Source organism: Chlamydotis macqueenii, chromosome 1 (genome assembly GCF_036417535.1).
Source record: "Chlamydotis macqueenii isolate bChlMac1 chromosome 1, bChlMac1.mat, whole genome shotgun sequence".
NCBI lineage: Eukaryota > Metazoa > Chordata > Aves > Otidiformes > Otididae > Chlamydotis > Chlamydotis macqueenii.
This window is the reverse complement of record NC_141556.1, coordinates 132918074-132944367: the sequence shown is the minus strand read 5'-3', so window position 1 is coordinate 132944367 and position 26294 is coordinate 132918074. Positions and strand designations below refer to the sequence as shown.

Genomic DNA, 26294 nt, shown 5'->3' with positions numbered 1-26294 from the left:
TTCTCACCAGCTACAGACTGCTCTGCTCCTCTTTCCCCTCCCCAAGATCATTAAACATACTTCTTCTCCAGTTCCATCCCAGAACCTCTATAAACTAGAGGTTCTCCTCTTAGACACAACATAATCTGCTCTTACCTATGTCTTTCATTGGTTTTGAACTGAACCAAAGTCGAAAAAATAATAATCTGTCATTGAAATCTTGTCCTCCTTAAGTTTCCATGACTGGTTTTTTTTGGGTTTTTTTTTTGTCTCTGTGCTTCTGTCCATTACCTCTTCATGCCATTTGGAGTTCTTTCAAAACCCACCTCCAGCATTTATGATGACTTAACCTGATGATGATTTAGTTATTATTTTGAATATTCATCTCTTCACTCCAGATCTGCCTGTTTGTATTCAAAGGAAAGTCTCAAAAAATCTGGCTCAGATTTGTTCTTCAGGGACATAGCCCCAAGAACATCATGTTTAAAACAACACTTGCAGTTGCATCTCCTTTGCAGTCACCATGACAAATCATATCTAGCCTGCCACTTATCTGCACTTTCTACCTCCATTTTTTTCCTCATAGCCAAATTATGCCATAATCCTAACAAGACTTTATTCTAGCATTTCTAGTAGAAGGCTTTTTGCATTCATCTGCATACTAAAAATTCATCCGAATTTTCATTATGCCACACATTGATTGCTGCAACATCTGTTTCCTTACCCTTGCCATGCACTACCTTAATAATTCATTATCATTCAGGGAGATGATAAGTTCTAAATTTCCCTCTCTTACAATCCTTTCTTTGTTCCCCCCATCTTTACAGCATCAGTGTATGCTGTCTTAATTTTCAAGTCCATTTGCAATCTATCCTCACCATATCGTCTCTCAAGCTCTTACATCCAGCCTACCCAGGATGATAGTTATCATCTGCCTGTTAAAATTCCAGGTATGCACAGCCACGTTATCTCCCATACTGCTCCCACATGCTCTTGCTGAGTTTCTCATAAACATCAGCAAAGCCACTTCAGTATTTTCCTTACAGATCTCTATTTGAAGTTCACCTCTGCCACAATGCTACTGATTTGGATAAGTCTAGGCAACTGTCTTACCATGCTGTGTGAACTACCTCATCCTTTCCCAATATTCTTTCACCTGTTGCCTCTTGAACTGTAAGATTTTTGGGACAGGGATTATCTTCTTATTTTGCATTTGTATGACACCTGATCCACCTAATAAGAATTCTGTCCAAGAGTAGGACTTTTAAAGTACAATAGTGATGATAATACATGTTACAACAGGTAGAAATTGGAACATCTCAACTGTGTTGATATTGTTGTGCAACCTCTCTCTCTGCTATACTGAAATTCATATTTTAGAACATAATCTTCTGTGTGTCAGGCTACAAAAAACATACACATCTTTTCCCTTGTTAAAAAGACATCAAAACCAATTTATATATTGATTTGATTGAAGATTACATTTAGTGGGACAATGTCAGCCTAGATGCAATATTCCATATATTACTGTTTCATTCATCAACTTTTGGGATTCTGTATACAGATGCTAAATGTAGCGGCATGGGCTTTCCATTAGGCTTGGCTTAGTAAGACAATTAATAAAATCTAGTTCTTCTAGAGAGGAAGGGTGATTCTTCTTTCCTTAGAATGTAGGTCAAAAGAGCCCCAAGTGGAGTATGCTGCTGGCATAGGTGAGAACAATAGTAACTAAGTAAAGTTTAAATGTGACCAAGAGAGAAAGGAGTACCAGGGAGAAGTCAAATAGAGAAGGAAAATAGAGTATTGAAATATGACAGGGGCATGCTTTGGGAAACTCTTTATGGAAAGTTACAAATGCTCTGAAAACAAAACTGATTTTAAGAAAATAATCACCAGAAAAATATGTGAGCTATCTTATCTAATCTGTTTTCATTCTGACATCATTGCTAGGGGCACCAGAGCTCCGTGGGGGGAAACAGGGTGGATGTGATCTGTGAGACTATAATGATGTGTATCAGTACCATTATTCTGAAATGAGCCCGGGACCGCAGCGTTGGTGAGTCTAGACACACAGGAACTGCCCTCAGAGCTTAAGACAGAGACTACTGCAAGAGAAAGCCACCCTGCAATCCTGTCATCTTACTCCCTCTCTTCTTCCAACCAAATGCTGACATAAAACCATTAATTATGCTCAAGGATGAAATACCTGGTGGGCAAAGCTACCTATATGCACACTGAAGGTGCCTATTACAAACAGTAGGACATCTTAGGATGAATGAAATCCATTAACCATAACTGGTCATTATTATTGAACAAAGATGTATACTTCTTTGAAATGTCAGATTGTCTAAACTACTGTAGTCTGGAAAGAAATATTTTTTAACTTTATTCTGCGTAGTATTTTCTTGTCATAGAGGAGTTATAAAAACACACTGATTTTAGAATCATAAAAGAACAGCAAAAGTGTTTTCACTTTGCTAAAAGTCAATGTGCTTAATCAGAAAATACAATGCAAATGATGGCTTGCACACATAGGTCATTTTCATCAGGTATCAGCACTGTCATAAACACAATAAGTTACGGTGAAAAGTTGACCAAGTTGAGAATATCTAAACAAATTACATGTCAACAACTCAGTTATTCATCTTTGCTTCTGCAAGTCAAAACAGTCACATCCTGATCTTGCAGGTTATAATTAAGCTGAGTCCTGGCTCTGCAAAAGCAGAATGTGTATCTAGCAATCTACCCACATATGTTTAGGAAGCCAGAAGAAAGGGCAGTGGCAACGCATAAGAGGAGAATACAGCAGGTGGCTAAGCAGCACAGAAAACCTAATTTTAAACTAAGAGGCAGAGAGTAGGTAAGCTCTACATCACTGACACTTTTGATAGCCTGAACAAGTCTTGTTAAATAAGACAGCAAAACTATTCCTTACAAACCAAGCACTGTTTCTTCTGTTACTTCCCTCCCCACCACACTGAGAAGGGCTCTGTTTGGCTTAGAAGTGCTGGGCAGAGCAGCTTGCGATGCTGCTGGGGGGACGTGCAGAAAACCCTCATGCCCACTGAATCCCCACAAACACCCGTCCCAGGCAAATCTTGTGGAGTGAACCACTTGCCGTTTCGATGAAGGACGGTTGCAGCACCCACCAAATGGAGGAGGAAAAAATTGGTTTGTAGGCCTTGCACAGAAATGGTTGCACAGGGAGGAATAAAGCCATAACTCTCTGATCATGAGCCCCTTCTTCAAAATGAAATTATCCCATTCAAGAGCGATACTTGCAAATTACACATTTTAAAATATACATTTTTAAAAAGGCTTTGTAGTGCAGTTATAGCAAACTCTACCACCTGAGAATTGTGACTGTTGGCCTTTATTGCACATACTAAATATGCAATGCTGTATAGGAAATTCATGATAAAATTCTTCTTAAATTACTGCTTGCTCAAGTGAGAGCTTGGTTCCTGGGAAAGCAACAGCTACTTTGAGAGAATAATAATAAAACCAGCATCACTCCCTTTTATTGCATTGTTTTCTCTCAAGACTCTAGGAGAGAAACAATATCTATTCACTTCTTCATGGTTTTTGTTTCTTCTGTAAGTAGTGAAATGTCACTGCAAGAAAGAATAAATGAATAATCTTCTCCTATCTATGTGCCAATTTCTGCACTTTTCAGCTAGGCGAAACTCCCATTGATTTTTCTCTTTTTAAAGGCTCTTCTAAAATGCAACATAGGTTCTTGCTCCACGTATTTACATTTATACCTGTCTAAACCATATGGATAATGCTACTTACTCAGTATCCTCTTGACATGCTCTTCCAATGATGCTTACATCAAATTTATTCCTACTTGGCTCTCAGTGCCAGTGGCTTGCTACGGATGCAGCGGGTAAGCAGCTCTTTCCTACCGAGGCTGTATTAAATTGGTTAGCCATCAAACCAGTAGCTGCCTGTATGCCTAGCTGGTACCATGACTCATAGGCACGCCTAGAGAAGACACGTGTAGGACTTGGCACTTCACGCCATTTCCAGCAGAACAGATCAGACTGCTCTGATCTGTGCTGGAGGGCCAGCCTGACACCCAGCCAACCAGTCTGTGGGATGAAAAAAGGAAGCCAAGACATTTTGGCTGCTGCCTTAAAGTGTTTGTCTCTGGCCTGGATCACTCCACTATCCCCTTAGGAGTTCCTGGAAAAGACACTTAGGTGGCCCAAACTTGGGTATTTCCCCTCCTTTTTATGGGAAGAATGTCTAAAAATGGTAGCTTGTTATGAACGAGATCTGCTGGTTATTTGCATTTAATCGTATCCTCTTGTTTTACCTGGTAAACTATATTTTTTTCCTATATTTTATTTTAGTGACTTGGTGGAGTCTAGTCTACCTTCTCAAAACAAAACCTCTATTATAGACCATGATGCGTGTCAGGAAAAAAGGGATCAGCTTCCACATCCATGCCTGATTTGCAAGGGTTCACATTAGAAAATTCCATCTTTTTTTTTGTTGAGTGAAATTAGCCTTAACATTTTGGACACAGTAAACAGAAATCTGTTGTACTCCAACATTTCTCTTACAACCACAAGATAAGGGAGAAAAATATTATGATGAATATTGAAGAAACCCAGAAGACAAGTGAGCTATGATGTTTGATTTCAGGCATGTAAAATTATGGACTGCTGTCCTTATTAAAGCAAAACTCAAGATTAAAGTTTATAATAAAGTGTTCTGTCTTCTCTATCACATACCGTATTATGTGAAACATCCAAAAGAAGGCAGACCTCTGTAAAAATAGTAACTACATCATGTTAGTGTGCAAAACTGGTTACTTGTGAGAAGCACTGTAGGAAAAGGAAATTGATTTTGTTCTCTGCTCAGATTTTGCCACAGCAGTGGTTCTGTCTATGTCTTCTCACAAAAAAATTCAGCATGTACTACATCACTTACAATCTGGCTTCATATTAAAATGACAACACACACTGATAGAAAAAGAATTGTTTTAATTGCTAGCATATGTTACCAGAAAGTAATTTTAAGGATTAAAGCATTACCCAGTCATTTATCTTAATTTTTAACTTGTAGCACCACTGCCTTCTATCCTGGAATCAGTTACAGACATAGCAGCATAATTAAGGACCACAAAAGCCACTGACAATATCTGGAGTAGGAACACTGGTAGCACATTTTCTACCCATTAGACAACAGCATCACATCTTGAACTTTAAGTTAACCTTATAGCTATGGATGACGTGTTGTACCCCTGACTCAACAATATGGAAAGATCCATATACAAACTGTGAGTTTCAGCAGACTTTTAAGCATCAAAGTTTCAGAAGATCGGTTTGACCGCTTGCCATGAACAACAAATCAGGTCCTTCAGATGTTAAATTAGAAAACCTCTGCGACCTTCCTTCTGAATCACAAAGCTCCAAGTCTTTGACTACACTGGCAAGCATCAAAGCCTAATAGAAAACCTGTAGAGCGCAACAGTCGGTTCTGAGGGCCTGACCTCCAAGCTATACACATTTCAGGGATTCCTAGCGTTTGACTAGCTCCGTTTGAGTCCTGCTGAGTGCTCATTTGTGGCTGGAATGCATTAGGTGCACTCCTGGAGCACCCCTGCCAGATCAGCTTCATCCAAAGGGGATCTACTTCATGCACTCCAACACCATGCTTCACTGTGAATCAAAGCACTATAAGCAGAGATGATGGCAGTATTTACTTGAAAAGTGCATCCCTGATCCAAACTAAAACACTTGAGTGCCCCAAGGCTCATGAAGCAGTCTATGTGAAATGATAAATGAAAATGAGGAGTCTGATTTTTATGCACTGCAAATACCTTAAGTTCTGTTACCTATCTGCACAGATTTTTTTTTTAAGGTTCATATCCTTACAAAAGAAATATATTTTGGTTGGTGTTAGATTAGCAATATTCAATCATTGCTCAGTCCTACAGCATGTTATGTCCAGTGGGCTTCATAACATTTTTTCTAATCTAAATAACCATTGAAGCATACCAAGAAAATGGTAGCTGAGTTCAAGCATCCGTAACTTGCAGAACTGCATTTTGCCATGATGCATCTGATATTTGATGTTTGCCTGAAAGTGGCAGATGAAAGTGGCTTTAATTTGTGTGAGCAAAACTGGAAAGTGCAAGCCTTACGGGCAAAATCTGCAAGCTGAGATTACGGTTTTGTAAAGGCTGGAGAAATGCTTGAGTGACGGAGACATGTTCACCGTCTCAGGAGCTGATCTGAGGAAGAAGGAGACACTGATTTTTAACATCTCTGCTGCCTTCTCTCCATCCCTCCAGCAAAAGCAGCAGCAGTTCCTACGGCCCTTCCCCCCCCCACGCCTCCCCGTTCCGCACACGGGTGACTAACGGCTCTGCGTGCCGGGGGCGTGGACTAGTTTCCGTGCCAAATAAAAAAAAAAAAAAAAAAAAGCCCATCCGTTAGGCGAAATCCCCCTCCCGAACGAGAAGCCTCCAGCCCTCTCCTCGCCCAGGGAGGGCCGCGTCCTTCAGGGTCCGGCCCTGCTGCCGGAGGCTGGACCCCCGCACCTTCACCTGCCCGCGCTGCCAGCAGCAGAGGTGCCGCTCGTAAGTCCTGCTGCTGCCGCCTCTCCTGCGGACGGGCCTCCCCTCGCCTATCGCTCGCCTATCGCCCCCAACCCGCCCCGCAGCCGCCTCGCCCCGGCCCCGGCCCCCGGCCCCGCCGCCGCCCGTAACCCCGCGCCCCGTTGCTCGGCAGCTGCGAGTCAACCGAACCTGCCGCGAGGGGAGGGTGGTGCCGCGGCGGGGGGACGGTGCCAGTGTGGGGCGGAGGAGAAGGCTCATAGCTAGCTTCTATTGGTCAAAGAGGGCGTAGGCGTGGCCTGGGGGCAGCTTGCTCCTCCGCTACTGGTGAGAAGGAATGTCAGTGCGGGCTTGGGGGCTGGGCCGAATGGCTAGTGGCGTCGGTTGAGCGCCGCGCTAGGGAGGGGCCGCGGAGGGTGGGGGAACGGAGTGAGGGGGCGGTGGCGGGCGAGTGAGTGAGCGCGCGCCGCCGGGTGCGAGGAGAGTCAGCGGCAGCGGCGGCGCCGAAGCGGAGGTAGGGGAGCTGCGCGGGGCCGGGCTAGCGCCGGGAGGTCGCCCCTCGCCCTCACCTGTCACATCCTCGCTGCCCGGGCTCTTGTTGCGGCGGCGGCGGCGGGGCAGACCCGCGTCCCGATCCCTTCCTCTGGCTCCATCCCTTCCCCCTCCGCCCCGTTCCACCGGCCAGCCGCGCGACCCCCACCGCTCAGGCGGCCGCCGCCCGCCCTCCCCTCGCCTGCCCCGCGCCGTGAGCCGTTTCCCGGCGCTGCTGCGGCGGGCGGGGGGGGCTCGGTGGGTGCCTCCGCCGGTGGGCAGCGGCGAGCCGCTCCCTGCTTCGCTCCCCAGGTGCGGCGGGGCCGAGGGTGCGGTGGCTGGCCGCGGTCTGGTGGCGGCCCGGTGCCCGCTCGCCGCCCCTCTGGGGAGGGGGCAGCGCCCGCGGGCGCGGCCCCTCCGCGGCCCCGCCGGCCGTGGTTTGACTGAGGTGCCCCGGGAGGGGTGGGGTGGGGGGGCGGCGGCCGCCTGTGTGATTCCGGCTGTGTTCCGTGTCCGGCGGTGGCCCTCCCCGCTGCCTCCCGGATACCCCCGCCGGCCGGCTGGAATGGCTCACGGCTTTTTCTGAAAAGATACTCCTTAGGCTGTTATGATTTGGGGGAGGGAGTATTTTTCTGCCTTTTTTTTTTTTTTTCGCCCTATTTTTTTTTTTTTTTAAATCACTTGCACCGTTGTTGGGCTTGTGCATTTTTCTGTGCCAGTTATAAGAAAACACAGCAGTTGTTACCAGGTAGGTAGGCAGTGATGGAGAGCATCAGAGGGGACAACACCCAGGAGAGAAGGCTGGTCCTCAGTGCCAGCCGCTAGCAAGAAGAGAGATGCCGGGATTCCCATTGCTGGGCTATCCCTCGATTCTGCTCTCGGGTTTCATCTTTTATATTGGTCCGTGAGCAAGGAAAACTCGGTTGCTTATCCTTGGACTTGAGCATATGGAAGGGAAAAGGATTTTTTCAAAGCAGGGTTTTGTGCATTTGCAGCAATGCCTCATCCTGGGCTGGAGGAGCAAGAAGCTCTATTCCTATTCCATTCTCTTTGGTGTGTACGAGGGCTTTGCGCGCTGTTGCTGAACTACTCCAGCCTCTCTCTCAGAGATCCTCCTTCTGTCTGCATCGTGTACTGCCTACCATTTCTGCGGCAGGTAGCTGTCTGAAACGGCAACAGCCTGAAACTGCCATGGTGAAATTAGTAATGGTCATGCAAATTCCTGTGTGAGGGAAGCTGTTGCCTGACTTCTACTCAGTAGGCTTGTCAAGGTGGCAACACATTAGTGTACAGTCGTATAGGGAAGAGTTCTTATTTATTGCAAATATGTATTTATTTAGCAAAGCTTTGGAACATCTCATATAGGCTGTGAGCAAATATGAAACAGAGCGAGGCTAGGAAAATCCATTGGCATACTATTAGATGCAGATAATGAGTGGCCTTCAGATTCCGCAGTATTGCAGGAGAGAAGTTTTAAATTGTCCTGTTGGTTTCTTTTGTTGTCCTCATGCCTCTCTGCTGTGTTTCAGAGATGTTGAGCACGACTGGCTTCCAGTATAACGACTGATCAAGTTGTATATTGCCAGTTGGTAACGGTTTCTTGACTAGTACAATCTACAATTCCCACTTCATTTTGTTATCTATGAGGACACGTCACTATTTTTTTTCCCAAGTCTCAGTGTAAGGGTGTCAGATATAACACTTGACGTAGTCTGTTGTTTTTGCTTAAAACAACATAATCTTTAAGATTTTTCTTCTCTTAGCGTGTGTGTGCGCTGACTGAACAGCAAAGAGGTCTGCAGTTGAGGAAAAAAAAAAAAGCAAGCTTTTAATAAAATATACCTGCCTGTAGTAGAAACACAAAGCACCATTTTAATAGGTGGACTGAATAATAGAAGTATTGTTTTTTTTCTAATGTACAGACTTAAATACTACCTCTAGTTGTGTGGGTGTTCAAGATTTCTCTCATTTTGATCACTTGGCAATAGGAAGGAAAATCTCCCCCTTTGTACTTCTGGCATGATGTTCTGCAAAGAGAGAGCTCTCTGCCTAACGAAGCCTCCGCATTGACTAACTCCGAGGAATATGGCCTTATTTGTCAGTATTTACAGAAACCTGCAGTATTCAGAGACTTAAATCAAAATTGTATCAAAATCTTTGTCACTGTGTTTTAGCCCCTTCATTTTTTTTCTGGCATGCAGAAAAACTGGATGATACATTACAATGGGTGAAAGACCGTAGTTCATAGGAAAGGGGAGAAATCTAAAGCTGTAGGAATGAAGTACTGTGAGGAGCAAGTGCCATACCGTATTTTGGAACTAGATTCAGCCAGTGTTTAGACCTGCAGTTGAAAGCAGTTACTATAATTGAAAAATACACATGTAAAAAATACTTGCATTACGCCTGATTCTTAACTTTAGTTGAATGTTGACAATTTTAATGAATCCGATATATAATCCATTGTTGGTTTATGATAAAGATTTTTGAAAAATGTTTTAGATTTGAACTTTATGGAAGCTGAAACTAGAAATTTGTTTTGATTCCTTTTGTCTGACTTTAAAATGAGAGTTGTAACAAACCTGTGAGTGTTGTAGCCGATCTGCTCTGGCTTTGTTTTCAAACCTTGAAGCGTTGAAACAAAGAAATTACAGATCCATTTTAATGTTCTTATAGATCCCTTCAGTTTAGTTTAATAATGATGAGAAAAAAATACACTTTGAGAATCAAATACTGAATTTTTTACTGTAGCTCTATATTCCTAACAAACCCCATGAGAATATCAATTTCATAAACCTTTTTTACTTGTGAAATAGCTACAGGAAAATGTAAAACATTGTATGGTTGGTATAGAGGGAACCTCTTTTTGTAAAGAGGTTTGTGCTAGTCTGTTGGAAACTATTATTGGAGCACTGGTATAGTTAACTATAATGCCAGCATGGTTTGACACTGGCAGTGGCTATTTCTGTTGTTGTGTGGAGCAAGGCTATGTGAGTGGGAGGAGAAGCCTTAGGCTGCAAGTACAAGGTAGAATAAGAGAATAATTTCTCTATGCAGAAACCACCAAGTCTCCATATATAACAAGAAGCCAGTTCAGTGCTGTTATAAAAATAGTTATTTATAATACTGACTATATATGGGTGCTCTTGAAAACCGTTCACATATAAGCATTAGCTTTCTCTGTCTTGAACACGCAACACTCAACAGTAGAAATCTGAAAAGAAAAACAAAACAACCAGCAGTTTTCATAGGTATTATTTAAGCTCTGGATAAGACGTGAATTGTTATTTATGAGAATTTTCTTGAGCTTACATGCTTAATCTGAGCAGATCATGAACATGGGTCATGAAACAGTAATGAGAGGGACCTACTCTGAAAATGTGTTGACATGGAGGATAAATGAAGTCATTGTGAACTGTGTGCTCATAATGTGAAAGGAACAAGAATGGCTTACGTTTGTCATAACTTCTATTTGAGAATTTTAAAGAGTTTTAGCACTACTCATGAGCTAAACCTTGCAACTCTAGATCTTGATTTTCACATTGGAGCATCAAGGCATGAGAATGGTCAGTGACTTGCTGTCACTAAAGAATGTGTGTAATTAATATAATGAGTAACAGAATTTGTTTCCTGGTTCCAAATTGTGTTTTCTGACAATAATACTTTAGTACCTAGATGGAGATTTGTTTGTGAATGGTAGTATCAGCTTTCTGTGTCAGAAGCAGTAAGAATTAATTTCATTGTATAAATTAAAATAAGCATTAAAACAATACATAAGTAAATGGAGGAAATAACTGTTAAACATCAGCCCCTTGCCAAGTCTGTGCAGTTTCATGATATTAAATATGGATGAAGGAAAAATGTTAAACTTTGGAATGTTTGCAACACTAATGTATTCAGCTTTTAACAATAAGCTTTTTATTTAGAATGTGATAATGTATTACTTTGTCACTGTGTTAAATAAGATATTTTAGCATAGCAGAAATAATTGTGTTAAATATCTTGATGAAATCAGAATGAAAGAACAAAATATATTTAAAAGGTTCTGCATGTTTTAAACTCTGTTGCTATAGGAATATTGCATGTGTGTATATATTTATTTATTTATTTATTTATTTATTTTTCTCCCTTCTCTGAGGCAACCATGAGAATTTCATAGGAATAAGCTAGCCTTCAGAGAATTTCCGTGCCTGTTTCCTGATGTGAATGTATGGGCTCTCAAGTTAGAGTTGTGTTCTGCTTCTCTGTTCATATGAAGATTGATACCGAATTTATGTTTGGCTGCTGTGGAGCCAAAGTAATCTATTGCTGTGTCTTAAAATGAGGAAAATGTGTATGGAATAAATAGATAGCTGTAGTTGATATATGATGACTTTCTATAATACTTACCTGTGATACTGAAGTGTTTAGGTCTCCAGAAGCTTTTAATTTTAGCTTTAGTGCAATTAGATTTATTTTTCTAACATTACTTCAGAAGAGATGTTTAGTATGTTCCAGTTTATTTGTGTTCCTAATCTAAGCTGGTTGAACTCTCTAGTGTTGGAATTGCCAGCTAATGTCTTGAAAGTAAATATATTTTTAATGATAACTTAATTTAACACTGACACATATTTTGGGAAAAGAAGATAATCTTTCTGTGGATTGCATTCATGAGAAGTACTTGCCTGGCAATATTTAAAAAAAAAAAAAGGGGGGGGGAGAAAAAGCCCCCAAACCACAAAATAAATTTATTCCTTGAAAAAAGCCAAAATGTGAATCAATTCTTAGCTGAATCCTCGTTATGCCAGCCACATAGAGCTTCATTCTTTTGGTGAATTGTATCAGTGTCCCTATTAACCTTTTCTTACCAATGACTATAGAAATACAGATGTTAATGGTAACACACTGCGTCATTCAGCTGAAGGAAAGGGAGGATGTGGCTGTAAGGTTTAGTAAAATCAAATATTTATTCAACTATTAAGTATAAAAAATACCATTCTTTGAGCTTGAATATGAAAACAAAACCTTTTTCACCCCCTCTACTTTTCTTCATAATTAGATGTCAGTGTTTAAAAGTCATCATGTGTTGTAGGAACTGTACATTTCTTAGTGAATTCAGATAAGTGGTTAACACTTAACAATTCTCCCCTACAAATATATTATTGTATTTAGTTTAGTTCCTTAGGACTATATTTTAATGATCTCATCTTCTAACAGCTAATTTTGAAGCCCTTGCATTTGTATGGAAATCCTTAGTTTTCAAACTCATAGAAGTTGTTGTTGTGATCTTGAAATGGATTTTTTTTAAGTTCCTCTGAGCTGATATTTATCTGGGGTAACTATCTGGCATAGAATCAATCCAGAGTTCTTCAGTACATTTGATTTACATTGAGTGAGCTTAGTGCTTATGAAGGGAGCAACTACTCGGCTGTGAAGTCCCACTTACATGTGGAGTAACTGAGTAGCACTTGAATGTAAATCGTAGAATCATAGAATCATTAGGGTTGGAAAGGATCTTTAAAGGCCATCTAGTCCAACTGCCCTGCAAGGAGCAGGGACATCTCCAGCCAGGTCAGATTGCTTAGAGCCCTGTCCAACCTGGTCTTGAATGTTTCCAGGGATAGGGCATCCATCACCTCTCTGGGCAACCTGTTCCAGTGTTCTACCACCCTCATTGTAAATGATTTTTTCCTAATATCTAATCTAAATCTGCCTCCCTCTCTTTTGAAACCATTACCCCTAGTCATGTCACATCAGTTCACTGCTGTACAGTTTCATCCCTTTCTGACCTTGAGAAGCTAGACCTTTCTGCTTGGTCTGTATGTGATAGACTTTGGGCCATTTTAACTTGTTGGAACACTCTGATTTCATGGCCACGAAATAATTGCCAGCTAGTACCTGTTTTAAGCTTTGTACCAGCAAGTGGGACTTTATATTGATGTATTTATCTTTAAAGCACAGAAACTTTTGAATTAAACTTGAGAGCACAGTAGATTTGCATTTATAAGCTTCCTATTTCTTCATACACTTCCTAATCTTATGAAGCTCATATTTATTTTTTGTGTAGTTCACATCTCTCAACCTCGTTGATTGCCTACATGTGCATCAGCACTACGATGGTGTTGGTAGACAAGAAAGTCCAGTGGGCCCTGAATGTTGCAGGCTCATGATGCTTGGTTGTGTGCAGTGCTCCTTTTCTTTCTTCTCCTGTTTCATCTGGACCACATTTCTAGATGATGGCAAAGAGGAAACTGTGTTCTGATAGGAATCCTGTAGTAGATAGCCTTCAAAAGCTTGATGGAAGCATTTGGATGTTAGTCACTGCTGGCTCTTACAGTGAATTCCAGTATGTCTGGTAAGAGTATCTTGTGTGCTGTGGCATGGCGTGTTATTTGCAGGTTCATCAGAGCAGTTTTCGGTGAATAGATGTGATGTAGTTTGATTGTTCTGCATCTTCTGAGTTGGTGGGGGTTTTTGCAGATTACATTTTTGGCTGTTATCTGAAGTAGTCATAGCAAAATCGAGGTGCATGGAAGGTGGGGGTATGTCATAGTCAGCTCTTCATAAAGCTTGTCTTGTCAGAGCTATTACACTTGTTCAACATTCCTGTTAACTGGCTGTGTTCAGTAACAACTTTACAGTAGCTGAAAACAAATTGCAGGAAAAGTTTCCTCTTCTGTTTTTTATTTTGAACGCTTGGCAGCATTTTGTTTATTCCCTGGAGTCACTTAAGCTCTCTACAAATATTTGTGCACATGTAATAAGTTAAACATATGTTCAACTTCAGTTGTATTGCTTACGGAGAAGTGTATGCAGGATTGGGGCCCATCTGACTTAAGTTTTTATGTGAAGCCCTTTCAGAGGTGAAGAAATCTTAAAGCTGTCAAAACATACAGCACCTCATATAGTATATGAAACTGTTTTTAATCTCGCATCTTAACTGATATTTCAAATTCATGTTGTTCAAAGTAGTTGGTAGACATAGTGGCAGCTCTTAAGTGTCTTCTGTGTTGTTAGAATATACTTTGGGGAGTTAAAATAGGAGATAAGCGTAGATTTTTTTTTTATAATCTAGAACAAGTTTGCTTTTTATGTTATGTACCATTTGACATCAAAAGAAGTTTAGTTTACTTATGTGGTGCTTGTGTATAGAAATATTCTTCCAAAAGTTAAAGCTCTTTGTTAGTCAAAGAGTAGGTAATTGTCATAGCAGTGACAGTAGATGTTAATAATTTTCAGTTGTGAACCTCAGAACATACACTTTAAAAAAAATTATATCCTTTTTTATTGCAAGATGGATGTTCACTGAAGTGAGACTGAATCTGCTAATGGATGTAGAACACCCTCTCCCCAATTTTCTGTTGCTGTCTTTAATAGGATTGCTTAGGGTGTTTTGAAGTTATAACTGACACCAGTGATGGAAGAGGGACCTCAGGAGGTGGTCTAGTTAGACCTTCTACTCAAAAGCACTATTTTCCTAAAAATATATTTAGTCCTAAAATATCAGTAGGAAGAAGTTGCGTAGAATTAAATTATTCTTCTCTTTCCAGGGCACCTTTTTCTCCCCTCCTTGCTATGCTCAACTCATTTTAATGACAGTGCTGCACTTGAAAAGATAATTCTTCTTTTGACTCTGATCTTCCCTTTTTTTTTTTTTTTTTGTTTTTGTTTGTTTCTACTCTTAATCTGCCACAACCACAATGTTGCCATCTGGTTGTTTGCTTAACCTCTGCAAAAATGCTTCCAGTCTTCCTTGCTTTGCTTGTCAGACAAGGACAGAGTTGCAGTATCCCCAAATCCACCACTCCAGACATGTACACGTAGTATGCTGTTACCTTCCTAAATCTGTAAGCCTTAAAAAACCCCAAAGAAACCTTTAAATCACTCGCCTTAACTAATCCTTGCATGAAAACACCTACCACGAGTCTATGCTTGCTTCAGAAGTTTCATGCTTTTAAAAACTTGAGTTTACCTTATGGACCTGTTCACACTTTCCTGATCCATCTGTTCATCTAGCACAGCTTCTTCTGTATCCCTTCACACAGTCTTAGGCTGTTGAAATGCAAGACGCCTTTGCAGATCCTTTAATTGGTAGTAGTCTTTATTTTTACTTCTCTACATCTTTTTGTGTTTCTTAAAAAAAAAAAGGCACACAAAAAACAACCCAAAAAACCTCACCCCAATATCTTGTGTTTTCTTTCTCGTTCTTTGTTGACGTTATTATTAGGAAGGATGTTTTAAATTACATGCCATTATGATGTTTATGCAACCATTGTTTTTCTACTTAACTGTGAAATCTTGTTTGGGTACAGCTTGTGTTTAAAGACAGTTATTTATGGAGCACTGTAGCTGTACATCGTGATGTACAGTAAGTAGTGTGTTGATCCAGTAAGTCTATAGACTAGAGCTACTACTTTACGCAGTGTGGCCTATTATAAAACAGAAAACCTTGAAGTGAGGAGTCACTAGTGCTGATGAAATGTTTTGTGGAACAGGTGGGACTTCAAAGTTTTATTTTTGTTTGAGGGAAGGTTGCTTATGCAATTGTTCCATCTGTCCATCCATCTGTCCATTAGCCTGTCCTCCCAACCTGCCAATAACTTCTGGGCCACTTGCTCCCTTTCTAGTCAGTTTTGGCAGAGAGGCAGTATTCTCCAGCTCTGTTGCAAACATATAGGTCTTATGGAAACAGGCAGGTGGTTAGACAAGAGACTGGGCAAGAAACAGGGGGAACTCCGTTCTGTGTCTCTGTCAGCCTGCAGTAATACGTATCATGACATTTGCTGGCTTTTGCCAAGCTGGTGTGCAAAGTGAACATGACATGGAAAGTGGGAAACACGTGAAGATGATGTGATAGGTTATCGCATTGTGCGTAATGGGGGAGATATCGTAGGGGCAATAATTTGGGGATGTTATTCTAGGAGGGAAGTAAGGGTACGCTCATGGGTGGACATGGGACCCAGAGTTATTGTAGGAGACGTGTTTGACATTGCTTGATGTAGGTTCTGCAGAAATTTAAGGAATTTCCCATCTTTAAAGGAAATGGGGGAAGAGCTGTTCAGTTAAGACCTATCACAAAGGGCAAGGGAAAGGAGAGAATTGTAGATGGAGTAGAAAACATGTCATCTGATGTATGTGGGTAAGAGGTTGTACGCACCGTACAAAATCAGTGACAGAAATATGAACTTGATGCAGGAAGAAGAGTGGCAGCCAACCAGGAGGAACTTCAAGCATAGAACCTCTTCTATAGAACAGAGCAGGATTACAGAGGAAAGAGGTGCTGTAGCACAGCAAAACAAGTTGAAATCGCTCAAATATTTATTGAAAAACTCAGAGGGCTGAAAGGTTTGGTTCAGCTCAGGATTTCAAGAATTCTACAACTTCAACACAACAAATGGGTTGTTTGACTTTCTTTAAAAACTGTACTACAGCTATAAATAAAACCAGATTTCGGTAAGAAGGTGACTGTGTGGGATGCCCATGGTAATAGTAACAAACCAGTATTTTCAGAAGGTGAACCTTGACTCTGCTGTTCCTAACCAAATAACTGTTCCTGTCATTGTATTTGTCATTTGTCTGTTTCAGTACATTCTTTACATATTGACATTTTAGTTGCCTAAAGCTCTGTGAGTGAACAGCGTATTTGAAAAAAAATCATAACCTTACTTCTGTTAACTGAGTTGTTTTTGGTTTGCCTCTGCTGACTCAAATTTTGTGATGTAACTCAGAGGAAAAAAAAAATTCCATGTATATTTGTAATTAATTTATTTGAAAGTTAAGATTGTTTCAAGTTTGGAGACTGGGAGATGTTTTCTGCTTTTTTTTTTTTTTTTTTTTTCTTGTAGGGTAAATCAAATTTGTTTATACAAGTCACCATAAAATGCAGTGACTAAAATTGTGTTGCAAATATGTATGGATGAGGGGAGATAGGAAGCTGTTTATATTAAGGCCAAAGTCTGCTGGGCTTTGATCATGCAAAGTACTGAACAGCCCTGGGAGGCCAGGAGGCCTATCCTGTATTTTTCCACACCAGTAAAATGGGTGACCTTTTGTTTGACTGTTCCAGTTATATTCACTTAAAATAACATTTGAGCTATTGTTGGCTGTTTCACTGAAAATGGAATGGCAGATCAAGCTTGTTAACTTGCTGTTCTTCAAAGAAATTAACAAAGAGGAAGTATGCTGTCCTTTTAAATAATTAGATTACGTAAAGCCTCAATGCTAATGAAAAAAGATTGTTCAATTATAGTAAATATGAATAACCAGATTTACTCTAGTCAATTTACTTTCCCACTCTAAAATCAATAGCTATGCTTTTTTTAAAATACTAGTTCTTTTTGAATATCCCAGACTTTTAAATAATTCTATCAAACTTTTCTAGTTTTTTCTTATATTGCTTAGGATTTAATATAACTTCTTGCTCACTTCCTGATTTTGATCATTAGTTTTATTTTTGTTCTCTTTATACTTTGTGAAGTACAGCAGTAGTTACAACAGAACAGTTCCCACCAAAATGTGCAAGCTGCCAAGCCACGTGCATCTTTACCATTCAACAAACACACATACCCTGAATTTTGTGGAATGACTTGTTGTATAAAATGTACAAGGTTGATAGTGTAGGGCATGTAATGCATGAAAATAAGAGTGTGGTTTTTATACTGTCAAATCTTGGGGTAGGGGCTTTATGAGGGTCCTAATTTGTGCGGATGGAAGTTGTTGCACAGATAAATGACCACTTCCAGTTTCTTCCACCTGTTGTGAATGTAACTAATACTTAGAAAAGAAAACATATCTTTCCTATCCTTAAAGCTAGTTTTGTATACAATGTTGAGAATGAAATAGTGGAAGCTGGGTTGCAGTAGTGGAATGGAAGCAGGGATGAAAATAAGACTACTTTGTTCAGCGTATTTACAGATATATTTTTTTTTATCTACTTCGGGGCGCTGACGTGGGAGACCTAGGCACTGGGTCGTATGGAAGACGATGCTGGGCGATGTGATCGAGAAGGGTCTGGCATGAGGCCATGGCGAGAGGTTGCCCCTGTGGATAGGGCTCCCACTAGCATTGAGCCTTCCTGCTCGAGGTGAACACAGCCTGGGCAAGCTGCACTGCCTGAGTACGGTATTATCCAGTGGATAGTAGTCCTTGTGCTGCACTGCTGATGTTTGAGATGACACGTCAGGCTAAAGGTTTAAGCTGGGCAGCTCTGGATTCAGTTTAAAGTGTGGGATTTGACAGCTCTGTATGTAGTATATGTATTTCTGTGATGTTAATTTATGAACTTTTTTATCATTTCATGGCTCATTCGTATCTCTTGGGATGAAAATCCAGTCCACCTGTGAAGCTGAAATAATTGGGTTTTATTTCAGGTGCAATGATAAATGAAGATTAAAATGGACCTCTAGAGTCAATTACATTTGTGAGATGAATGGTGAATTTTCCCTAACTTCCTTTTCCGTGTCTGATAGACTTTACCATTTTATTGAGAAACTGCGGGATACATTAAAAGAAATTGTAGGCTTTCATATTCAGTACGTATGTCAGACCGTGGTGGTGAAGTTCCTCTGCTGAAAACCAGAAATAAATTTGAACGTGATATGAATTGCTTTATGTCTGCCAATGCCTGGTGGTTATACAGAACAGACTTTCAGCATGATACCGCAGCAGTAGTGGCATTAGGTATGCTTTTACTTGGAGTTTGTATCTAGAAGCAAAATATCAAAAGCCGAGATTGTTTTAACACGTAATAACACTGGCATGAAAATACTTTTGTCTAGTTGCATTTTTGCAAGCAAATGCGCAAGTATATTACTGTAGCGCAGTATGTGCTCGTGTTCAGGTTCTGTAGGGCTAGTGGGAGAGCAGCAAATGATGCTGGGCACATAAGTATGTGTAGGCTAGAGAATTCCCTGTGGTGCTTGCTTTAAGATTGACTCTTAAGAGTACAAAAATGTATGAAATATACAGTTAATGTTCTACAGTTTTATTATAAAGGAAACTGTTAAATTATTTGTTACAAAATCAGATTTTAAATTACAAAGCCTTATTTCCTGCGGTACATAATCTGGCTTGGCTAGAAAGTAGCTCTTAGGGCTGTCTTGCTGCTGTTTCTAGTATTACTGCATGCTGCTGATTCTCATATGGACTGCTTCTCTAGTCATTTGTGATCTCTTCTGTGGGACTGCCAATGGTAATGTATTGATATTGGGAAAATACTGGATTTTTTTTTTTTTTTTTTTTTTTTTTTTACAAGGAATATACCTTTTGTGCCCTTGATGTGGAATGTTTAAGAAACAGATAAAATGGTATCATATTAACAGCTTATTTTCTCCTGGGTTTTTTTTTGGTTTGGTTTTTTTTGTTTGTTTTTTTAAAAACTGAAAGCACTTGTACGAAGGCCACAGACTAAAGTGAAATTTTTCTCCTTTAAATATATCTCCAAAATACATGAACTGAAGAGAAATTTTACAAAAGTTTTATGGAATACTGCAATATGAAGGGAAGTGTTCTTAAATAATTCTCAAGGAAGTCTTCTGCTGGAATATGTGCATGCCATATTTTTTTTTCTACAGACCACTTCAGTTTGATAAGTCTTTTTCCTATTTCTCTGATGAAATTAAGCCAAGTGGACATTCTCTTTCAAATGCTGTTCCTTTACAATAGAGAATAAAGTAATATATGTTGTGCTTGTCAGTTCTATAGTTGTTATAACTCATTAAGATGTTTTCTAATAATTTCACCTGAGGGAAATAATACTACTATTTAATTAATAGCAAAACCAAATCATTGGAGGAGAAAAAATGTAGCTCAAAGTAATCTAAAAAGAGGTGAAAGCAAGCGTTGAGTAATTGCACTGCAGTACCTAAGAGAAATGTATCCTCCTGAAGGAGAAACATAGAAAAGTTTCCAAATTTATTTCGAGTTAAGATGTCAGTAGTGAGATGAGAGAATACTGTGCAGGTGCCAGTGCTAGCTATATATGGTACAGCTGAGACTGAAGCGCTAAAAAAAGTGCAATAAAAGTCAAGGTAGCAACCGGACTAAATTCCAGGTGGGTAAGAGTTCTAGTGTGCAGCCATTGACTGACACTTTGTTCAAGTTACTGTGCTTCTTAAATATTGTGAGCATGTAATGCCTGAATTAAAATGTACACACTATTAAACACATGTCTTTATGAGCATTCCTTTTCAGAACAGAAAGGTTAAATGAAAATAGAACTTGATCCTTGGGTAGTGTGAAACAGATTAGTTAAATTGCCAGATAACCAAACCAAAAAGGACTCCTTAGGTTGTAGACTGGTTTTAAGATAGAACACTGAAGTATGCTGAGCTCTTTTATTCAGTAATAGTTGCCATTTCTCCCTAGAAGTTCCAGTAATATGTCCTTCACTGTTTTGTCCATTTATATTAAAGAGATGAAATGTTAGGATGGTGCTTCAGGGGATTTGCTTGTGATTACTGGGTGTTTTAAGATGTTTTGTGGGTTTTTTTTTTTTTTTGTTCTCTGATGCAATTTCATGGAGTCTTGCAGGCTCTCATTTCTTGTTGGGAAATACTGCTCAAATTATGAATGGCTAACTGCTTAGTGATGCATTTTAATGAAGATTACTGTTTTATATTATGGCTTGCTTTAAACAAATTTGCTTATTTCTGGGACCTTGGTGTGTCTTCTAGTGAACCTCTAGAAGGTATGATGAAGATCAGTTGTAGAAATGATCCTTTTTTAATGTCATGGTTCTATTTGAGGATTGCTGCCATGGAGGGCAGGTGTTGAACAGGATAAGTTTAGGAAGTGAATGGGGATTGTTTCATCTATTAACATTTTAACATGAGAATGAAGGTGTTACTTGACACATTTTTCTGTTCGTTGTGGTTTTTTTATGTGCTTTTCAGTAGCTTGACCGTTGACTTCTAGAAATAGTTAAGACTATATGATGAATTTCTGTTGAAGGGAATTTGTGGATAATTGTAATTTTTCTAGAGAATAAGCAGATCTTGTAGGATTTGGCTAAGTTTTTTTTTTTTTGTAAGACTTGGTCTTTGATATTGTAGTGTGTATTTAGTGAATATTAACGACAGAACTTTGAGTTCTTTTCTAACAACTGTATTTGCAGTGAGTGTCTAATATTAAATGTAGCAAATGTTGGGAGTTGAATCTCATGGCTCTTTTGTACCTATATTTCCTGTGCAGAGAGAGATTAAGAGATTTATTACCCAACTTCTCCTGATTTGCAAAAGGTAATAACCCCAGCACCATAATGAAAGAAAGCTGGAGTCCTAAATCCGTGTGGTGTTCAATAGTTTTTGTTTATCTGGAGGTTAGGTTAGAATACTCATCTTCTGAAAAGGTAAAGTGTTTCTTTTATGATTCTGTAGTGTTTAGTAAAATGGTTGCTTAACATGGTTTTCTGTGAGAAGCATGGTGTTAATTTGGGGCTTTTGTGAGTACCTCAAAACTGAAGCTGTCCTTTATGCAATTCGTTCAAGTGGAGGAAAAAAAAAAAAGTTATTTAATAGGAGTTGTTCAACTACATAATGCATTTTTGGTCACACATTTAATGGTTTTGTTCTTCCAATTAGGACACAAAACCCCACTATGATCTTGATAATATTTTTATCTTGAAGACTAAAGGCCTGGTATTAGTTAAGTCGTAATTACATAAACTTTACATTTCTAGCTTTGCAGGTCAGTTGTGCCCTTGTATATGAGAAAATAAAACAAGTGAACTTAGAGTATCTTTCCTTTATAAAATGTGCAGGTAGTATGTATTTGAATTTAAGCAATAATTAACTAATGAGGTGATAGAACATGGAAGTACCAAGAGAAGCATTGCTTGTGAGATTGGAGGAGGAAGGGCAAGTCTTTTGCTGTAGTACAGCTATGAACACGTTTTACAAATACTGTAATTCAGAAACAGCAGGCTAATTTGCTTTTGCAACAGTGGGAAATACATCTCGGTGAGATCTGCTTTTATGCTCTGGTTTACAGACAGCTTAATCTCTCTAGTTCTCTGTTAAGGGAAAAAGTCTTTTGTGTGGTATGTGGGTTTTTAATCTTTCTGGTTTTGTCTTACAGTGCCTGCTTTTCTTCCCCAAGTATGGTTTTGAAGGTATTCAATTGTAATATTAGGAAAGCGTCTTTCAAAAGTTATGGTGAGCTATGCTTTGTCAGTTGAATCAAAAGGGACTGAAACTGGTTAGCTAGTTGTCTTTTATTCCTGCTGGTTTTTTTGACAGTTACCTTTAGATACATACAATATGCAGTCAAATTTTTAAGAAAAAAAACCCCAACACTCTAGCCTTACTATTTTTGTTTAAAGATGTGGCTGTGGTAGCTTATCCATAATAGTGACAGTAATAAAATTAAATATGGAACTAGAACTATTCCCCAAAGTCTTATTTGCTGTCAGATATGCCACAAAACACAGAATGGTGCAAGATGTTGTAATAGCAAATCATATTTTGTTCATAGCAACTCTGTCCCAAATTAACTGGAAAAGTTGGTGCTCATTTTCTTGTTTCAGATGAGACAATAATGCATTGATCAGGTACTTTGAAAGAAGGGAACATGCAAGAATTCATTCATCTCTAGAAGACTGATATGTATGTGTAACATGGACACTACTTAAAGGGATTTCCTAGTGAGTGTTATGAGTAGCAAGTTCTATTTTCTTAGTGATCTTATACATCCGAAAGCTCTACCGTTACTCTGCGCTTCTCTGTGGCTAACATCTTAATATGTGGTGGTATTATGAGATTACTATCAGCAGCCTTTAAAATTTTTCATTCTAATTTTTGTTAAGGTGTGTTTCATAACTGGAACTCATACACATATGAACTCTTACTTTCTATTACTTGCCTGATAATAAAAGTTCACTGTTACTGCCTGTAGGGTTTCTTCATAGCATAAAATCATGTGACAGTGTCTTCATTATTAGTGCTGTATCAATGTTTTTCAACTGGGAATGTATAATACTTGTTCACTCTGCATATTTATAGCAGATAGAAGATCCAGTATAGAAAATGTATGTATTGTTTAGGATCAACTCTTTCTACAAGGCAGAGATAGTTTATTTGGTGGTAAGTATAGGATTCTGTGTTAATGTCACATGGTTTTGTGCTAATCAATGGAAATACGTTGAAGGAGATCAGAAAATATTGAGAGTGGTAACTCCATTTGTTCTATGTTTTTGTACCAGTTAAAGAGTTGATTTTAAACCAGGAAGAATAAATGTTTCTTTGGGAAGACTTTCCTATGTTTTGCTTACAATTTTTAAATATAAAACACTATTTCTAAAAATTGAAATTAAAGCAATTTATTACAACTCTTAATGAGTGTTGAGATAAATGAATAACATGATCTGAACTTCTCCAAGTACTGAAAACACACCCTATTCGATTTCCATTCTAAGTCCATTTAAACTGATAAAATAAATGGAGAGGCAAATAACAACAAATAGGACTGCTGCTGTGTACTATTTTGCTGTTAGCAGTCAAGATTCTTTACTTACATGGGATATTACACGTAATAGCTATCAGATCAGTGTAACAGCAGTGTATTTCAAAGGACAAAGGTCAAAAGGTAGTTACTGTTGTTTGGATATTACACATCTGCAAAAAGCAAAACAGCAAAATAGTTCTTTGAAGGCATAAGCAAATAAGGGATGTTCTCATTCTGTTAGTAAGTTTAAATGAGAGTTTCACAATATTGGAGTCTGTTGAATTTTGGAAAAATTGAGAGGAAGAAAGGGAATACTTTACTTGAAACACAATTTTACGAAAGTGTACAAGTGTGCTGTTTTACCTTCTCTCCCTGCCCTGTTCAGCTACCTTATTGGAGTAAAAGTTCTAATTCATTGGTGTAGCTGAATTGCTGCACTTAACAGCACTGACTGATAAAATGATAAAATGAGAATAATCGCTCCTGAGTAGATGTAGTCATAAGAACACAGATAAACTGACTACAGGTATAACTTTTGAAATTTCTAGGTTCCTGTGTTCTTTCAGACAGATACCACTTAACACTATTGTCAATATTCAGTGAAAGCAATCTCAAGACCCGGTAGAAGTGAAGTGCTCTAATTGTTCTGCACTTCATGTGAGCTACTGTAGGTGAAGAATCCTATAGCCCTTTGTTAGTTTCTCTGGGATCCTAACCTTTTTTGTGGGTATTTGGGTGTACCTCAGTTTAGGTTTTTGAAACAAGCTACATGCTTTGTGGCCTTTTAATAAGGAATGTGACATTTTTAGGAAAAGTATTTTGAACATATGACTGAATAGTTACTCGGTCTTTCTGGATTAACTGTTGTGACTCTTGGTTAGCTAGGGCAGTTCGGTTTTTAGCTTGTTCTTTTCTTTAGAACTATATTCTTTTTACCACAAGGTAAGGCTAATAGGTTTTAAGTCCTGAAGTAACTACTGTGATCCACTGCATTAGTCTGCTACAAACCAGTTTATAAAACTCGATCCAGTAATTTGTGTGTACGGATGGTAACATCAAGGTTGAGCTAAATTATTCTTTACTTGCTAGTCAGCATTTGGCAAATTATTCTTGTATTGAATAAGACTCTGGGGAGACCTTACAGTGGCCTTCCAGTACCTAAAAGGGGCTTATAGGAAAGATGGGGAGAAACTCTTCACTAGTATACTAGTACTAGTGATCTACTTTTGGTTTAAAAAAAGATAAACTGTAGGAGAATCTAAAGACATCTAGAGAAGTTTCAGTAACCTCCACTCCTTCTTTTAAAGGCACAGATCCTATGCTTATGAAAAATACATAACATTTTTTGAAAATGATGCCTGTATTCTTTCTTGATTGCAGCCACTGGGGAGAGATTTTTAAAAGATACTGAAAATATGGTGAGCTATTGATTGGATTTTTGGGGCCCTAGTCTGATTCTGTATTTAGCAGGTACTTTTTTAGTGTTACAAATAGGATTTTTACTTCATTTAAAATCTGAATTGGTAGCTATGAGGAAACATTTTGACTTGTGTAAAATACAAGGTGACTCAAAGAAGATTGAAGAACCAGTACTAGAAGCAAATAGAGGAGGAAAAAGTAACAGTATCCTTCCCTGCTTATTAACTGGGAAGTGGGTAATAAATAGGCACTTTGTTTTATTTTTTTTTTTCATTAAGATGTTTGGAAGTACCAATCTTAACCTTTGCTTCAGCTGCGAGTCTTATGCCTGGCTGTTCACTGTGTGAATTACTGGCTTTATGACAGTTTTGTTTTAAATGGGAAGGCCTGGGTGTTTGTGCCTACCTTTTCCAAGTATTTGAATGGTTGAGTGTGACAGCAAGACATTTTCTAATGGTGTGAAGTAGTGTATCAGCCTTGAAAAAAATTCCTCAAGCGATTCTGGGTAAGGAATTCCCTAACTGAAATTGTTTATCTCTTAAATGAGTTTTTTGCATACTGCATAAACTGCAATTATAACTTGGAATAAAGCAATGTATTTTGGACAGATTAATAAATTGTGGGCAGATGATCAAGTGAGGAGGTTTTTATTGGTGCCTCTGTCTGCTCTTGCGTGATTTTCTATTATGTCTGGATGTATCAGGACCAGAGTGAACTGAAATAATTTCTCTCACACTATCGTGTCTGTCAACATTTAGAGGATGTCATCAGAAGATCACATTTTATTGTGAACAGAATGGAGGAATTTAAGGCTACTGAAAACTTCAGGAACTCTGAGAAAGAGAGAATTTTTTTTAATCCATTATGATGGATTAAATCACTGTGATGAAAGAGCCTTAAACAGGTCAGAGGTAATGGTTTCAATGGCAGTTATACTCAAACTATGTACCTGGGAAAAAGACCTTAAACAGTATTTCTCTCTGTCTCCTGGTTTATATTGTTTTATTTCATGTAGTATTAAATGTTATAATAGGCATGTGAAGTCTCATGAATGGACATGCTTACTTGGGCTTTTTACTCCCCTGGTGCTACACTGGGGGGAAAAGATGTTGAGTGGTTCTTTTTGATACATGGATGTGGTTTGGTAGCCTTTGAATTGTGCCTTAGCAGCCTAATTGTAAAAGGCAAATAGTGCAGACATCAGTTTCAAAACAGAGCTAAGAAACTTAAAATCTGTTTTCTTAGAGCTGTGTCTTTTGCTGAGTGCTAGGCTGTCTGTCCCCATATGCTGAAATGGGAGAGGGATATTAGAGAGAAGGGACCTTGTAAGCAAAGAGGTTTTTTTTTTTTCTCTAGGTTCCCAGTTTACTCACTGTGA

At 39.1% G+C, this 26294-nt stretch overlaps 1 protein-coding gene across 2 annotated transcripts in view; it reads left to right on the top strand.

Annotated features, from left to right (window-relative positions):
* Positions 1 to 7029: 7029 nt before the first annotated feature.
* CDKL5 (cyclin dependent kinase like 5) overlaps positions 7030 to 26294 on the top strand; it is a 143070-nt gene continuing 123805 nt past the window's right edge. For both annotated transcript variants that reach the window (XM_086767554.1, XM_086767546.1), the window contains exon 1: positions 7030 to 7064. The gene's annotated coding sequence lies outside the window, so the exon portion shown is untranslated. The remainder of the gene's footprint in view (positions 7065 to 26294) is intronic.